This window comes from Vigna angularis, chromosome 8, assembly GCF_016808095.1.
Source record: "Vigna angularis cultivar LongXiaoDou No.4 chromosome 8, ASM1680809v1, whole genome shotgun sequence".
In the NCBI taxonomy this organism is placed as follows: Eukaryota; Viridiplantae; Streptophyta; class Magnoliopsida; order Fabales; family Fabaceae; genus Vigna; species Vigna angularis.
In genome coordinates this window covers 7,339,106-7,358,662 of record NC_068977.1, presented here as the reverse complement: position 1 = coordinate 7,358,662, position 19,557 = coordinate 7,339,106, and the positions used below count along the sequence as shown (strand labels likewise).

The following is a 19,557-nucleotide window of genomic DNA, read 5'->3' as shown; positions in this document are numbered from 1 at the left end:
TGTAGCTACACAAATTTCATACAATCCGGACTGTCAGTCTTGTATTATGATTTATATGAAACGTATGATGAAATATATCTTGTGTGTTTGATTGAGTGAAATGTATGTTTATACATGAATTAAATTACATAAGCTTACCCTGTGTTTCCTGTCTTGTCTTGTTTTGTACGTTCGTCTTGTCATTGCAATGATCATCCGTGTGGATGTGAGCAGAAGGAGACGAGCTGTTGGAAGATTCGCTGGAAGAGGAGAACCTGGTCAAAGTTGAAGTTAAGACCGAACAGTAGGACGTTCGGTCAGTAGTTTAGTCTTATTGTAAAGTGGTCGTTTAATCCTCCCCTTTTGTTTTGAACGACTGTTCGGTGTTGGTTATGTTATAAACCGTTTGGTCAGACCTGTACTCCTGTACAGTTTAAGTTTGTAACTCTTCCTGTAAGGCCGTTCGGCCATAAACTTACGTTTGGCTCTTATTAGTGTAAGACTGATCTGTAATATTATTATATGTGATCATTCTATTATATGGTTTTACAGTGTATTTTTTGGATGTTACAATATTAATACTAATTTTACCTTTATAAATATATTTTTTTTGGCTTTAATAGTATATGTAACAATTCAATTAGATTAATAGAATTCAAACAAAATTAATAAAAATAAAATTTTCTACTAAAACTTTAATTATAATTATTTATTGCATTAAAAATAAAATATATTAATGTTGATGGTACTAAATCGATTATTTATCTAAAAAAAATTATAATTACCATAATCAAATTTAAGTAACTTAAAGAAATTAAAATAAAATTATATTTAAATTTTAAAAACATAATTAAAAATATACTACTATGAAGTATTTCCCGTACAACCACTTTGTTTTCCAACCTTAAGCTTATTTTCATGAAGAAAAAAACACTACTATGGTAATCCTGTAACCCTTTGTATGTTGTATAAAAAAGAAATCACTTTTTAAATATATTTATTCAATTTTTTAAGTAAGTAATAAATATGATATTATATAGTTAAAAAAGTCCTGATCATGTTTCTAAACATAATCCAAAGATAAAAGAAAAGGACCTGAATATAGGCCTAACAAATACTGCGGTTTGCACAGAGGAGCAGAGGAGAGAGTAAAAAAGTTAACGACGTTTCTGTATACTTAACGGAAGGGACTTGATTGAGGCAAATTTTACTACGTGGGGATACAATTGACACTTTTTTAAAAGGAGAAACTTAATTGACACAACTCACCAAAACTTGGGACAAAATAAGCTATTAAACCTAACAATAAAGATCTTCAAAAATACATTATTAAAATACATTAAAAAATAATACATCAAAACATATAAATTATATTATTAAAATATCTCCAAAATTAATATAAAAAAATAAACTAATAAAAATAAACTGAAAAATAAACATGTAACTTTAAATGGATGTGAGCATCCGTCAACAGATGTCAACATCCGTTTAAGGCAAAACGGATATCGACATCTATTTTCCCTTAAACGGATGTTGACATCCGCTGAGGGATGCTCACATCCATTTAAAGATTATATGTTTATTTTTTTAGGATTTATTACGCACCTTCATGACGAATCCTTCTAGCACCACCACACCATCACCAGACACCATCTTGACACGACTGATCAATTACTTCCACCACCACTTGCAATCTCTCACTAAACACACTAGTTAATGAAAGTCCATTAAACTCTAAGACCACAATTCTATCACAATTAAAGAATGAGAGGAAGAAGTGGAATGTGAAAAAGAGGAAGAAGAGCACAATGAAACAAATAGGGAACGAACGATAAAGAGGAAGAAGAGTTGTCGCTGAATACATGTAGAGGATTGGAGTGAGTAGAGGTTAAAAAATATTAACCGTAAAATTTTACTAAGAGTAAAATATGAATGAAAAAATAAAGAGAGGGATAAAAGAAGAATGGGGTGTTGGAAGAAGCAATGGATGGTGGTGAAGGGAGTAACACCTTTAAGAATTTGTGAGTAAATTACAATAAAATTTAATATATATATATATATATATATATATATATATATATATATATATATATATATATATATATATATATATATATATATATATAATAAGAATTAAAAGCTTAGATAATAAAAAATTTAGGGATCGGATCATATCTGTGGGACAGTTAATTAAATCTATATTAAACTATAAGAAAGACTTAAAATGAACTAATTAGGTGAGAGATATACAAATTATTTAAGTGGATAATTAGTTGGGTTGATTTTTCTTTTTCTTAGGCTTTCAACATCCTAAACCCGTTTAGTATTTTAACATATTATACTCCTTAGCTCTTCCTATTTGCACACTCAATCTTTACTATATATCACAAATGTCACCCTCATTTATTTCCTATTGGCTTTCATTCTGAAGTTCAACCATCTTGTTTGTCAGATTGATTTTATTGTGGGCCGTGAAATTGAAGTTGGAGGTATCTACACAGGTATTGTCACCAATATAAAAGAACACGGCGCTTTTGTGGAGTTTAATGGTGGCCACCAAGGCTTACTCCACATTTCTGAGTTGTCATATGAACCTGTATGTATGATTTTAACTATTTTATTTGGTTGTCGTTAAGGGTCGTGTGTTGGGTCTGCTAATAGCAGGCAAAACAATTTGTATGTTATAATTTGTCTTTAGTGACTGCATACATAGGTTTCCCGAGTTTCAGAGGTTGTGTCTGTTGGCCAGAAGCTTTCTTTGATGTGCATAGGCCAAGATGTTTATGGTAACATCAAATTATCCCTTAAAGCAACTTTTCCTCGTCCTGGAATATTGGAGACTAATGATGTAACTGAAGGATCTGTTACGTCCGCAAAAGAAACAGACGGGAATGCGTCTAGAGTACAAGAACAACAAAATTCTGCTTCTGAGTTGTCTTTAGGTGATCTTGAGTCGGGTGAAGCAAAATCCCCAACCTCCCAAGTACCAGTAATTGTAATACGTAGTGCTGCCGAGTGTGATGAAGAGGAGAAATCTTCCAAAGTTCCTCAAGTAGATAATGGGGTCCAATTGGATCGCAAGTCAAAATCACGTCCATCTCAAAATGCAATTCATTCTGCACCGAAATCAAAATCTCGTAAATCTCAAGATGTTATCGATTCTTCAACTTCTCATTCAGGTCCCTTGCCATATACTAATGCTAAGAAGACTGCAAAGATAAGGCTTCTGTAACTGCAAAAGATCTTGAAGTTGGAACCATAGTAACTGCTAAAGTATATCAAATTCGTGCACAGGGGTTTGTGTTGGATTTGGGTGGAGGAGTTCGAGGAGTGTACCGGTTTGAGGTAGGAATCCATCTTTGTATTGTCTTTTTGTCTGCACCATGAGCCATTCAATTCACTTGCTAACCTGTTACTGTTCTATCGTGCAGGAAAATAATAGTAGGGACTTTACAATAGGCGATGAGATGCGAGTGGTGTGCTCAGGCTTTTCTAACAAGGGAATTCCTGTAATGTCTTTAGTTGATGATAAATAACTTCCCTGTTGGTCGTTTGAGAGTCCATATATTTACCCTGCCATGGCTTGGAATATTGAAATATAAGGTGGTTAATAGTTTTGAATATATGGCAAAGTGATGGTAATGCTCATCTTGCAGGGACGATGATTTCGGTGCAGCTGTTTAGGTTCAAAATTATGTAGTGATTAAACTAGTTTACCAAAATTTTATTTATCAGTTGTAATTGGTGAGTTAGAAGAGATGAACTTTGTGATCGACGGAAGGCATGGACGTTGTTCCAGGATACTGCATGATTGAAGAAAAACAACTACAATTCCTTGACACAACAAATTATAGATTGATGTTATCAGAGTAAAGGCTAATAAGCACGAACAGTGTTATAATTTTATTGGTGATGGGAAAATTTCCTTATGCTCTTAACCTTTACCATGTATTATCATTAGAGTTTACTGATCAATAGCAGAATTTGCAGTTTTTCGTGTTAAAACATTGATACGTCTGTTATCTATCAATAGATGGTCATTGGCAGTGAATTTCATTCATTGCAATTTCAGTCTCAGTGTTTAGGTGATTTTTTTCTTTGGTGTAATGTTATAATTCTGATTATTCTTGGTTAAATTTAATAATTAATATTTTTTATTCAAATGAATTGTCTCGCTTAACAAGTATACCTCCAGAGGTATATTTGAAGATTTTATTTTTTATATGAAAAACAGAAACCAACAGTATTTAGCAATCAAAATATACTTATATCATGGAAATCTTAGCTAGCTTCACCCAAAACCAACACATTATTGAACACGTATAGAATTAAATTTCCAGCACTTGCAGGTCTCGGACAACCATTTACACAACTAAGTTTCATAATACACATCATTCATCAGACTAACATGTCACTCTACGGTCCATTTCACAATTTAATCATCATTGAATTATATAATACCAGAATGCATGATATATCAATAATCTAATCTTTAATCTGTATACTAGCAGCCTTTTTTTTTCAATACAACCAACAACTCTAAGTTATTAGGAAATGCTACAAATACTTAGATTCCTTCCATTACAACACCTAATATTATTTTGATCATGCAACTCCTCCAATAAGACACATAGCAAGTTCATTTAGGTAAACCAAGCATGTTTAATTTGATAATAACTACTTTATGTCTATTAAACTTGATTTAATCAATTTTCACTATATACATCAAGATTCTATATTTTAACAGCGTAAATTCATGCCCTTACAGTCACATTATAATGCTTTTAAGTCATCAATGCAACCAGTTTTCACTACACACTATACCTCATTATTATATTTCAACCCACAACCTTATGCATGCTTATTTAACCCAAATGTTGTATGAAACAATATCAATGTTACCCCTAAAAATTACAGTATAGCTGATTACGCAGTTAATTTATACATGATAGCATTCCATTCATACCATGTTGCTTACGACATTATACCCATTTCCTAATCAATTGAAGGCTACCATACACATATCATAATTTCTGAAATGTCTTAATTCTACACTTAAGCAGAGTAACTTCCCACGTATATTTCTTGACTCATGTAGTCAATTCACAGATACATAATATAATCAATCACATTCTAAGACACATAACAGTCTCTTTTATGAATGATCAACCAAAACATAGAACATAACACACATATAACAATTTTATACTGCTTTCAGTTAACAAAACAAAGTATAATTAGTTTCCACGAAACACATATAACTATTTAATTTTACATATATAAAATAGAATATAATAAAACTTAAAATGAACATAAGTATTCTTACTTGCATAAATAAAATATTATAAAAATGCCTAATTAAGAATTTTATCTATATTAATAAAAATATTTAAAACTCAAATAAATAAATAGTTAACTGTAATATAACCTTGATTGAAGAACGAGCTTCTCAACATTCCTTATGTACAAAATTATGGAACTAGTTTCTGTAATATGTGACATTAATCTTTTAGCTGGATTAGTAGCATCTTCATTATTGATTAATAAGGCAACCTATATTTCTAAAGTATAACCTGGAAGTGTTGGACCACCCTGGGAAGCAGTGCTACTTATATCAGATGCAGTAGAAGCATTCCTCTTAAGCATTGGAGGATTGAAACTTTCAGCGGCACTGCTTTGTTGACGCACAATTCCTTCAAAAGAAAGTACCAATCAAAATCAATGATGCAATAGTTATATATATTAAGTTAGCAACATAAATATTACGGCAAATACAGGTATCTAAAAAAATGAGAAGAGATAATATGTAGTCTCCACATCCATTTGCAATGTCTGAATAAAACAATTCATACTTTAAACATTGACTTTTATTTCTTTAGTACCTCTTGTTTCTCCTTGTGAAGAAAGGATAGAAAAGGAACCAAACAAACGAGACACTCGCTTCAAGGTTGCCTCCGATATTGATCTTTTCAAAGACTACGGAAACAGAAGCAAATAAGTCAAGAAAATATCACTATGAAGTAAAAAGTACATAAAAAAAAATGAAGCTAGCAAAGTTGAAATCTCATCATGTCAAGAATGACAGAGAACTGAGCAAGGTGGACTCACCGGTATCTTTCGGGAACATCTAAATTTATTCTGCAACTGTTCAAGGGAAAAACATATAAAGTAAGAATATATGTAAATGACCAGCTAAAGCAAATAAAATGAGAAGCAATGAAAAATTACCTTCACAGAGAAGTCAGTAATATCTAACAACAACAACTTTGATTCAAAGTAATGAGCCAAGCAAACACCACCAAACCACCATATGCATCTTTGAAGTCAGTAATATCTAACAAAACTTAACAAGCTTACATCTTAAAACACACCATATGCATCACTCCAATGGCCAAGCAAACACCACCAAACCACCCAAACGACACACACCCGAAGTAATACCGTCGAGGAGGCCGTGAAGAAGAAGTGGCTCCGGTAAACGACTGATTCCACCTTGTACAACTCGCAAGCTCCTCAAAAACACCAATCGCAAGATCGGCGACCTCCTAATGATTCTTGGTTTTCGGAATTAGGGATTTGAAACAGGGAAAGACAAGGGAATTAGGGATTTGAAGCAGAGAAAGACAAGGGAATTAGGGATTGAGAAGTGACAAAGGACTGTGAGGATGGAGAAGTCGAGACGCGAAGGCTGTGAAGATGGAAACGAAGAGACACGAAGATTGAGAGATGGAAATGGCGAGACACGAAGGCTGTGCGAATCACAAGCTCCTAAAAAATGCTTGGTTTTCGGAATTAGGGATTTGGAGGAGGAGAAGGCAAGGAAACCAGGGATTGCGAAGTGACAAAGCGTTATGAAGGTGGAGAAGTCGAGACGCGAAGACTGAAGATGAAGAAGTTGAGACGCGAAGGTGAAGATGGAAACGGCACAGTGAAGAAAGTCAAGAATACTCGGAACTCTGATGAAGGTGGAAACAAAGCATTGGAGAGGCGAATTTGGGTGCGAAATATTTTGGAAAGTACCCGAGACGCGACTTCTTGTGTCTGAAGATAAATTAATACTTATAAATTTGTAAGAAGTACTTGATATTAGAAAATTCAACCAAGTATTAGGTATATAAAAATTTGTTAAGCAATACATAAAGAAGAGCATTCATAAAATTTATTATAATAAGATTTTGAATTGGAAAATGATATTAAATCATTTATATAGATTTGATAAAAAGCTCATTATTATTAAATATAAGATTCCATCGTTATTCAGATAAACATTGTGTAATTAATATCCCATCATTGTATATATATTCACTGTTATTTTTGGGCAGGCTTTGATTCAGTTGTTGATATTGAATCTGCTTCTACTGCTAAACGACAAAAAAATGAAAAATGCCTAGGCATTTTTATATTTCCTCTTTGTTCTTTGGTGATTAATTCTAGATAAATCTTAATTTTGCTGATTTATGTCTTTTGGATCCAGTTCCTTGCTGCCCGATTGTGATTGTAACTTTCGCATTCAGACCATGGAAATCATAATATTAAGTTCCAGTCTTATAATAGTAACATGTAATAATGGACATCAAAGACAAATGATCATATCTTAATTTTGTTATCTTTCTTAATCTTTCTTTGTAAAAAAATTATATATATCCACTAAAGATAAAAACTAATTTATAAAATATATAAATGAATCTTATCCAATAAATTTGTTATATAAAGATAAATTATGGATCTCTTAATATATAATAGAACATTGTATTACTTTGTATTTTGAATATTCTTGTTTCAATAAACACCGAGTAAAATTAGTTATTATTGTAAAATTATTTTTATCTTGTGGAAACTGTTGAAGAAATTTTATTTTGCATCTGAGCATGTTCTATAGATTACATGAAAGACTTAATATACTAGGTGAATTAATAATTTCCTTTTAATATTTGTTTATGGTAGGTATTTGAATTTTAAACATGCACAACTACATTTTATAAAAAAAATTTCTTTGATTATGTTATAAACTATATACTTAAAATAAAATTTCTCTAAATATATATATTTTATTGAATAATCAATTAAAAGCCAAAATAACATTCCGGTCTGGCATTATTGAAATTAAAATAAATAGAAGATTTATTTTAAAACAAAGCTTAAAATAACCTAACATTATACCATAATCCCATAAACCCATAATCCCCATAAACCGTTATTTCTAAGTGGGCGGCGGCTGTTGTTGAGGTGGTGGTTGAGTCGCTATCTGAGTTGGTTTGGAAAATGAGTCCACTAAGTAGGTTAAAGATTCCTTCGCATATAAATTTTCCTTACGAGCCTCAGTGCAGTTTCCTTCTTCTATAAATCTAACACACCTGAGCGTATGATATTTTGCTATTTCAGAATGAAGGGCTTCAAGACTATCATGATTCGACATTTTTTTTTAGTGTTTTTGTAGATTATATATATATATATATATATATATATATATATATATATATATATATATATATATATATATATAATTGTCATAATATTGTGGGATAATAATTCATGTTAGGAGAATGATTCATGCATTTTTAAGTGAGAAAATAAATAAAGTAGGTGAACTATAGAAAATAAATAATTCATGCATAATGATCCATGTATTTTAAATAATTATATTTATATATACTGAAAACTAAGTTTTTATCATTTTTTTTACAATCAGATGGTTTGATTTAGTTTGTGGTTGGATACTTGAAACTAATCTAAATTAAATTGATTCAAAATTAATTATTTAAATATTATTTATATTACTTATATTATTTGTTATTTCATTCAAATATGATATATGTTTGTGAGACTTAATGGGTTTAATTTCATTAGTGCATAAAAATATATAATAAAGTAATAATAAAATATGTTTAATGTATGAATAAAATAGAGAGAAAAAACATTAAAGTAAAATAAAATAAAGTTATAAATGATAAAAAATTATAAAAAAATTGTATAATCAAACTTATTAGCAGGAAAATATATGAAAATAAATTGTGGTTGCCATTTTTAACCTCACCTTCTCATGTATTACGTGCTATTATAACAGTTGACGAGATTATTATTTTAAAATCATCACATTATATATATATATATATATATATATATATATATATATATATATATATATATATATATATATATATATATATATATAAACTACACATCCATATATAAATCACATCACACCTATTATAACATATACAACATATAATGGCAAAATCAATTCATCTAATAATACAATAATTTCAATAAAGGAATATATCTTGTTATATTTGGTTACTTCTAAAAGACTCTTTAAAGTATGTCCAATCAAAACCTAACAATTATCAAAGGTTTAATTATACAATTCGTTTTCATTTTTGGTGAATTTTCTTAAATAGATCCCTTAGTTATTTTTTGTTTCAACTGAGTATCTGATTATGAAAAATTGATGTAATTAGATCCTTTGTTAAATTGGTAGAACAACGTTAAATGTAAGCTGACGTGACACAGTGACATGTAAGCTGACTTGACACGGTGATGTTGTTTAAAATTGATTCGGAGTTTCCTATTTTTGCATAATTAAGTCTCCGTATTTTGAAATAGCTCAATTGGGTCCCTATTTATGTAAAATTGAATCAATAAGTCTCTGTCATTAAATTCTGTAAACGGTGTTAAAAATGTTGTCTGGTGACATAGTGAGGTGGCATTTAATAACCACGTGGCACAGTACCAGCTCATTACGTAGATTTATTTTAAGTTTTAAATAAAATTCCTGTTACCTCTCCCTCAAGTGCCATGAAATTCGATCGCCGGATAATTTCTCTATCGAATTCAGTGGCCATGGAATCCCTGTGAGTTTTTCATCTATAACCTCAACCTACTCACATCACTCAAATTATCTTCACAATTCTTAAACTAGTTTTATAATAACCGCAAAGGTGAAGGCGATCGGATTTCATGGCACTTGAAGGAGAGATAATAGGGATTTTATTTAAAATTTAAAATAAATTCACGTAATGAAATGTTATTGTGTCACGTGGTTATTAAATGCCACCTCACCATGCCACTAGACATCACTTTTAACGCCGTCTACAGAATTTAACAGTAGAGACTTTATTGGTTCAATTTTACATAAATAGGACCCAATTGAGCTATTTCAAAATACGGGGACCTAATTGAAGTGAATCTACAAAAATAGGGATATCTGAATCAATTAAACCAAAAAAGAATAAAAAAGGTGGAAATGAATATTATGGGTATATCGAAATCTCATACTTTATAAGTAAATATTAAAATAATTACTATTTAACAAGTATATGTTTTTATGATGAGATTTGCATTGAATAAACATTTATCAGTAATTTTATAGTAAATAAATTTGTATATCATAATTAAAATGTATAGTAAACAAATTTTCACCCATACATAATTAGAATTTACAGTAGACGAGTGTTTTTAAATATATAAGTGATATTATATATTTATTATAAATAAATTATGTTATTATAAAAATTAGACTACTATAACTTTATATGTTAAATTTTAATTCAGAAAATTTTGAAAATAATGAACTGAAAAACAAATAATAAAACTAAGTATAAGATAAAAATAAAAGTTGATAACCCATGAAAACACTATGTAAGATCTTTTCTTTATATATATATATATATATATATATATATATATATATATATATATATATATATATATATATATATATATATATATATATATATATATATATAAACACCATCATTAATAGGGAGAGTCAAAATTATAATATAAATATAAAATATTTTGAGTCTACGTAATATTTATTTTTGTTTTCCAAAAACAATTGCCTCCTTTTGCTTTCTCATTTTCGAAAATGTGTCACATGTTATGTTATCACCCTTATATTTTAGTTTTTTTTGGATTCTCTGAATCTGTCATTTGGATTTAATATCTTACACAAAAATATAAGTCGTTTATTTTACATGGTTGCTATTAAATTGGTTAGATATACACTGGTTTTATAACTGATAAATAATTCTGAATAATTGATGTAAAATTAATGACAAAAGAAGAGAATACAATTTAACCAAATGTTAGAATGCAGTAAAAAAATTATGTATATATACATGTCTTCTATTTATAATAAAAAAAATATGAATTAAACTAAAAATACAAATAAAAATAATAAGAAACTAATTAAAGATAAAAATAAGATAAAAATAATATATCTAATACTTAATAAAAAGGTACCAATTTTGTTTAGTAATAAATTATAAAGAATTATTTAGCTTACGATTGAGAAACTCGACAAATAAGGAGAAGATAAACTGAGAAACCAAATAAAGAAAGGAGAACTTCAACTAAGAAGCTTATAAGCCAGCAAGTTAGTAGTTTGTCACCTTCTTTTGTGAAGCACACTACCAATGGCACTAGGATCCCTTGTCGCACTCTGTTATCAAGTAAGAATCGTCGCTCATTCGTCGTCGGATCACCACCACTTCGTTGTTGTTAGAGCTATTGAGACCCTTGCAACTACAACTATCACAAATGTTGTCTAATGCTTTCTCTTTCTTCCTTATCCTAAGCGAGGGTTTCAATCTTCCAAATCCATGGTTGTAATAGTGAAGCCCTTTACCTTGTTATCGCCATCGCGTTTCACATTTTTTATCTCATTTAACCTATTCCTTCTTTCCTATTCAATTTTAGTTTTTGTTATTGTTTGTGATTATTGGTGATTGTAATACGGAAAAATGAGAGATGAAGAGATGAGTCACTGTTGTAACGGCAATTGAGTGATCTCATGAGATTTTGTGAAAACAGAAGTTGAAGGAGGTTGGGGCAAATGGTGATAGGCGACACTGATGAAGCCTCAACAATGGTCAACATTGCTAGTAGTGTTGGAGATGCATTCGTTGGCAGTTACATAGTAAAATGAAGAGAATCTAAGTTTAGAATGAGAGGATGTGCACCGTTGAAGTTTCTCAACCAAACTTCTCCTCTACTAGTCGAGCTTCTCAGTCGAGCTTTTCCTCTACTGGCTAAGCTTCATAGTCGAGCTTTTTCTTTACTAGCCAAGATTCTTAGTCGAGCATTTCCTACTGACGGGTCACATAAGCAAACGCAACACATATGTCCTGCAAACAGTGTCACCTTGTATGCTTTTCCGTTAACAATTTAAACGACATCATGCAAAAAGACTAAATTGAAACAAATTTAGCAAAACAGGGACATAATTGAACACGCAAAAAAATGAGGACCACATTGAACAAACAACAAATCTCTTTTTTTCTTCTGCTTTGGCTTGGTGCCTATACAACTTCCTTTTCCACCTGGTCTTATGATTTGTTCTTCATATTGTCTATCTATCTCTGCATTCTTCACATCATCTCCATTGGATCCATGTGATTGTCAACGACTTCCTCTACTGCAACATTGCTCACCATATTCCTAATAGTTATCATGTGGGCTTCAAAAATTTTCGTTCAATCCTATGGTGCCAAAATGTTTCGAGTATAAGGTCGAATGTTCACTTAACACAATTTCCTTGTCGCTTACTAGGAGATTTGTTCTCTTTCTGCTCAAATAATTTATTCTTCAATCAATTAGGTATACCTACTAAAATACTTTGATGCTTAAATTAGTTTAAGTTTAAGTTTAATGAATTAAACTGTTAAAGTTATAATAATTAGGTAGTAAAAGTTCCAACAACCATACTTTTAATTACAACCACTAGTGCAGAAATGGCTATAGACGTTGTCGCAACCGGAATCGCGACGGGACGACGATCCAAAAAGAAACAGGTTTGGAAAAGAGATTTGGAGTCGCCACCATAGTTTATTATGGAAAACTACGGAAAAACCATAAAATAATAAGACACAGTCCGCGAAAACCAGATTCTAGGTTCGGGAGTCGGTTACGCGTAGGGAAGGTGTTAGCACCCTACAGCGCCTGCCCAAAAGCAGTACCTTTAACTAAATACGCGAATATGATGTGGTTTTCAAAATGTTTAACTGTCCCTAAAATAAAATTCTAAATAAACAAAATATATTTTTTAGTTTTGTGGGCCCGACAAGGATTGACCTTGCTCCTACGTATTCTCATTCAAAATGAGAAATCAGGGTTACGTAGTTCTTTCTGAAACTGTTTGAGAAATTTGTTTGGAAATGATTTTGTATTTTTGGGAAATGAACCTGACAAGGACTGACCTTGCTCCTACGTATCTCCATTTTTGGTGAAGAATCAAGGGTAACGTAGTTCTAGCCAGCAATATGGTTTGTTCGTTTGAAAGTATTAATATTTATAGTTTTTGTAGATTTTATATTTTTTGGTATTTTTATTTAAGAAAGAGAAAAGATTTTTAGCACAAGGACGATGCGAGCGATCACACGTGTGCTTAACCTTTGAAACATATTTTTTGTAATTTTTATTTAAGAAAAAGAAAAGGTTTTTAGCACAAGAACGATGCGAGCGATCACACGTTTTGAAACATACTTTTTGTAATTTTTATTTAAGAAAAAGAAAAGGTTTTTTAGCACAAGGACGATGCGAGCGATCACATGTGTGCTTAACCTTTGAAACAGATTTTTGTAATTTTTATTTAAGAAAAAGAAAAGGTTTTTAGCACAAGGACGATGCGAGCGATCACACGTGTGCTTAACCTTTGAAACATACTTTTTGTAATTTTTATTTAAGAAAAAGAAAAGGTTTTTTAGCACAAGGACGATGCGAGCGATCACACGTGTGCTTAACCTTTGAAACAGATTTTTGTAATTTTTATTTAAGAAAGAGGAAAAGTTTTTAGCACAAGGATGATGCGAGCGATCACACGTGTGCTTAACCTTTGAAACATACTTTTTGTAATTTTTATTTAAGAAAAAGAAAAGGTTTTTTAGCAGCGATCACACGTGTGCTTAACCTTTGAAACAAATTTTTGTAATTTTTATTTAAGAAAAAGAAAAGGTTTTTAGCACAAGGACGATGCGAGCGATCACACGTGTGCTTAACCTTTGAAACATACTTTTTGTAATTTTTATTTAAGAAAAAGAAAAGGTTTTTTAGCACAAGGACGATGCGAGCGATCACACGTGTGCTTAACCTTTGAAACAGATTTTTGTAATTTTTATTTAAGAAAGAGGAAAGGTTTTTAGCACAAGGACGATGCGAGCGATCACACGTGTGCTTAACCTTTGAAACATACTTTTTGTAATTTTTATTTAAGAAAAAAGAAAAGGTTTTTTAGCACAAGGACGATGCGAGCGATCACACGTGTGCTTAACCTTTGAAACAGATTTTTGTAATTTTTATTAATATAAAAATAGTATTTACAAAAATATTTAAAATAGATTATAAAAATAGTAATAATAGTTACGTAAGGATTTAATATAAAATAAGAATAATATTTACTAAGCATTTGAAATGAAACAACGATATTATTTACATACCTATTTATAAAAATGACAATATTATTTACATAAGTATTTAAAATGAAATTATAAAATATAAGGTAAAAGTAATAGTTACGTAAGTATGGCAAATAAGTATAAAAAAAAAATAAATGAATGTGAAAACATACTAATATAATAGTAAAATAAACTGTGCAAGAAAAGTGTACGTGTGACAAATAATTACAGTGAAAAAAAATAAAATCAAAGCAAAAACAATCGCAAAATACATATATGGTTGCATAAAGTAAAATAAAAACATAAAAAAACAAATCTAATAAAACCAAAGATATATAGATTAGAACCGATATTGAGGAAAAGTTTGGCCCAGGCCCAATTTCTTTCAAAGCAGAAACCCTAGTTTCCTTTTTTCTCTTCATTTGTGGAAATCTCCTTCTTCTCTCATGAGTCAGAGGCATCCTCTTCCTCAGCCTTCATACCGTCACACCAAATCACTAGCCTCCGTGAACAAAGTGTAGGCCAACCTCAGATCCATACACCTGCATAAATAACATAAAAAGAAACCCAAAAACAAATGCTAACAATTAGGACGGACCAGGCAGTGAGCCATTAGCGTCCAAACCTTATGTCAGCCTGCTTCTTCTCCTCGCACAGATTGTTCACGTTGCCAACCAGCCCAACCAGCCCCAAAACGAAACACTTGCACGTCTCTTCATCTTCGCAGCTGCGTGGGCAGAGACTAGGAAAATGAGTGAGTTTTTCTCTGTTCTTCGGGTGTTGAGATTGGGTTGGTGCAATGGTGATGAGTGTGGAGAGACCGAAGAAATGAAGCTACGCAGTGGCGACCCAACCGAATAAACGATAGACGAACGGCGCGGTGCGAGCAGCGGTATCCGACAACGATGTGATACAACGCTGGTAGTAGTCGTCGGCGACGGGGTAGCCAGTGAACTTGAGAACAAAACTCCCACGCACTTCACGCCCGAAAGAAAGTGACAGTGTGTGCCGTTATGTGCCTCCTGGAGCTCCTCCTTGTGGTTGGCCTTTCTTTTTGTTGTAGATGAATAGGGGTTCTCGGTGTTGACAGAGAATGGAGAGGGATTAGGCGGAGGCCATCCGGTGAGTGAGTGGGTTTCCCCTGTGAGAGTTTGGCTTGGTGATTGAAAAAATGGTAAGAATGGGCGATGAAGGTTGGGGTTCTGCGTAATGCTTTTTAAAGAAAAGCAATAGATAAAATGGAGGTTAAAGATGAAGTTAGCGGGTGATGTTTGATGCCAGATAAATTTAAATGGGCAGTGATTCTGGAGATTGAATCTGGTTTGGTGAGGAATTATGAGGGGTGATAATGAAGACGCTGTGTGAAAAGAATAGAGGTGTTGCTCCACTGAGGCCTGGGATGAAGGTGATGGGTATTGGAGGTAATGGAGTTGGGGAATGGGGAGTGAAAGGAAAAATGTGGTTACCGGTCAGAGGAGCAGAGGAGTGGTGGAGAGGCAAAAGGGCAATGTCTGTGTCCGTGCGTGAAGGAGGAACGATTTTCTTTTTTTCTTTTTGGGAATTGGATGTGAGTGTACGTGATCAAGGACGTGTCGTTCTTCTTCTTCTTTTTTTTTTTTTTTTTCTTTCTTTTTTTTAAAATACTCATATAGAAAATCAAATCAATAAAAAAAAATAAATAATAACAAAAACAGAATTAAAATTATATAAAAAAAACATAAAATAAGAGAGACCTATATTATTTAGTCATCCGAACGAAATTGGGTGTTGACAGCTGCCCCTCTTTACTTAGCTATTACTGGATAATATGAAAAGTTGATATTTTTGTATTATCAGAGTAAAAGCTAAGTAAAGAAAGAAACACTAATTTCGTCTGGATTTCCAAAAGAGAAAGATTGAAGAATAGAAAACTTATCTAAGCAGATACAATAATTGAATTCAAAGAAAAGTGTTTTGGTGCAACACAGAGGGTTCGACCATTGCGTAGCAGAGGGTCAAACTCACAGAACAGAAATTTAAATCCGACCATTGCCATGCAGAGGACCGATAACAGAAAACTAAAACTTGGATTTGACCATTGCCTCGCAGAGGGCCAAACTCACAGAACAAAAATTTAAATCCGACCATTGCCATGCAGAGGGCCGATAACAGAAAACTAAAACCTGGATTTGACCATTGCCTCGCAGAGGGCCAAACTCACAGAACAGAAATTTAAATCCGACCATTGCCATGCAGAGGGCCGATAACAGAAAACTAAAACCTGGATTTGACCATTGCCTCGCAGAGGGCCAAACTCACAGAACAGAAATTTAAATCCGACCATTGCCATGCAGAGGGCCGATAACAGAAAACTAAAACCTGGATTTGACCATTGCCTCGCAGAGGGCCAAACTCACAGAACAGAAATTTAAATCCGACCATTGCCATGCAGAGGGCCGATAACAGAAAACTAAAACCTGGATTTGACCATTGCCTCGCAGAGGGCCAAACTCACAGAACAGAAATTTAAATCTGACCATTGCCAAGCAGAGGGCCGTTACAAAAAACTAAAACCTGGATTTGACCATTGCCTCGCAGAGGGCCAAACTCACAGAACAGAAATTTAAATCCGACCATTGCCAAGCAGAGGGCCGTTACAAAAAACTAAAACCTGGATTTGACCATTGCCTCGCAGAGGGCCAAACTCACAGAACAGAAATTTAAATCCGACCATTGCCAAGCAGAGGGCCGTTACAAAAAGAAAAACTTGAGTTTAGGGTGCCAGGCGAAACTGGGCTTATGGGGGCCAGTGTGAAAACTGGACTTTGGGGCCAGTGTGAAAACTGGGCTTTTGGATTTGGAAATTCTTGAAACTTGTAGTTTTGTGAAATAGTTTTTTTTTTTTTTTTTTTGACAGAAATTTGATCTATGAAAAGGCTTCAGTGACCATTCCCAAAGCAAGGGATCCTGATATGAGGATAAGAGAAATAAGGTGTAAAGACCATGGTAGAATGTTGAAACCCTAACTTACAAGCGGTGAACAGGGTATAAGGATGTGAATGTTAAAACCCCAAAATGAGAGAAAAAACATGATCACCATGAAACAACATGACTTGAAAGAGAAAACCATAATGTTATTCTTTTTGTATTTTTGAAGAAGGATTCGACAACCATTCATATCAATGAAGAGGGTTTCGATCCAAAAGATTTTCTTTTGATGGATGAATGCACACATATGGAAAACATTTGCTTTGTTTTGTGTTTCGCTCTTTTTTTTTTTGCTTGAGTCATTCATCTTACTTGCAATCATCATCAAACTGATCTTTATTTTCAATGTTTTGTGAAAGTGAGAAATGTCATACATTCGAGGTCTAATGTTTGATATGATTACATTTTGACTTTTTCTTTTGTGACATCAATGCACGCATGCTTGAATTTACTGGCAAGTGAGAAAAATGATAGATGTTTAGGATGGTTTGAAGAAGACTAGGACAACCACGTGGGCACATCATTCCTCATACACTCCTTGCCGAAGATGTGGTATGTGAATGTCAAAGTGAAACGGGATATCCCGAAAGTTGCCCCAGCATAGGGTATGGATCTTTGAAAATTCGGGTGAAAAGTTCAAGTGAGATTCGCAAAGCTGCCCCAGTCTTGAAATTATGGGTTGATAAATTTCAGGGCGAAGATGCGTGGTGAGATCTACAAAGCTGCCCCAGTTTTTTTTTTGGCCCAGGGTTTAGTTTGGAAGAGGTAGTGGGCATGAAAAGGATCGGTTAAAAGGATGACCCCAATTGGTCTGATTTTCTTTTACATGCTTTTGCCTCGTTGGCAAAGAGATCCCCTCTTCCTGAGACAAAAGGGCAGAGGAGTGGTGGAGAGGCAAAAGGGCAGTGTCTGTGTCCGTGCGTGAAGGAGGAACGATTTTCTTTTTTTCTTTTTGGGAATTGGATGTGAGTGTACGTGATCAAGGACGTGTCGTTCTTCTTCTTCTTCTTTTTTTTTTTTTTTGCTTTCTTTTTTTTAAAATACTCATATAGAAAATCAAATCAATAAAAAAAAATAAATAATAACAAAAACAGAATTAAAATTATATAAAAAAAACATAAAATAAGAGAGACCTATATTATTTAGTCATCCGAACGAAATTGGGTGTTGACAGACGTCCGTTCTTTGGGCCTTTTGACGTCCGACGTTCCCCCGATGTCTATGTAGACGTCCGTTGTGTCAGGCCTGACGTCTATGTAGACGTCCGTTGTGTCAGGCCGGACGTCTATATAGACGTCCGCTGTGTCAGGCCGGACATCTATATAGACGTCCGCTGTGAACCCTCGGACGTCCATATAGACGTCCGGCGCTTCGCCCCCGGACGTCTACTTGGCTGAATCATTAGTGGTAGGGGCTGGGGGGTTGGACGTCCGTTTGTGCACTGCCGGACGTCTATAGACGTCCGACTGTGCACTAACCGACGTCTACTGGGCATTTTTTTTAAAAAATTGATTTATTTTTCCAATAAAACCACACCTGAAAAGCAGAAAAATGTCCTAGAACAATTTTACAATAATATAAATATGCGTTTCATATAAACAAAGTTCTACTTAATGTGGAGTTCAATCCACTACCAAAACTATCAACATAAAACTTAAACTAAAACTAAATAATGTTCAACAAGAAATAAAACTATTCCTAACTTCATCTTTGCAGAAGATAAGCGATCCACTCCTGCCTTATCTGTTTAATTGTGTCCTCTGGAATAGGCGATGTACTCTTGAAGCGCTGCAAAATTCAAGAAAGATTCATTATGGTTTCATATATGTTGAAGATGAATTTGATTTGTAATGTATTGAAGGTATACATCATTACCTCATTCCAATCATCTGTAATGACAACTCGAATGATGGTCTTAATCCAACACATCACATAGAAGCCGCATTCCCATGAATCTAGCTGCTGGTTACACTAAAATCACAAACTAAATAGTTAAGAATTTAGATCATTCAATAACATAGAAAATGAATTAGAAACTATAAATGACTTACAACCTTTGGATACAAAATTTGAACCAGTTGACCACGAGATTTACCAATAACTCTGTACAAATTGAAAACACAAAGTATAATTAATATGACTATATTTATCATAAAAGTTGAAGGTGAACATCAAATTCAAAGTCATTTTTGGAGAACATACGTTTGAACCTAGGTAT

At 32.9% G+C, this 19,557-nt stretch overlaps 1 long non-coding RNA gene across 4 annotated transcripts; it reads right to left on the bottom strand.

The window, feature by feature from the left end:
• Nucleotides 1–2,701: 2,701 nt before the first annotated feature.
• Nucleotides 2,702–7,047, bottom strand: LOC108344909 (uncharacterized). Of its 4 annotated transcripts, none has more exons than XR_008244974.1 (6): nt 6,208–7,047; nt 6,088–6,123; nt 5,862–5,955; nt 3,434–5,672; nt 3,316–3,355; nt 2,703–3,211 (listed from the first exon to the last, which is right to left on the bottom strand). It is a non-coding gene; the product is annotated as an uncharacterized LOC108344909 (long non-coding RNA). The 4 variants fall into 4 exon arrangements; XR_008244975.1 differs by having other exon boundaries at nt 2,703–3,095; XR_001833597.2 differs by having other exon boundaries at nt 2,702–3,211; nt 3,316–5,672.
• Nucleotides 7,048–19,557: the final 12,510 nt, after the last annotated feature.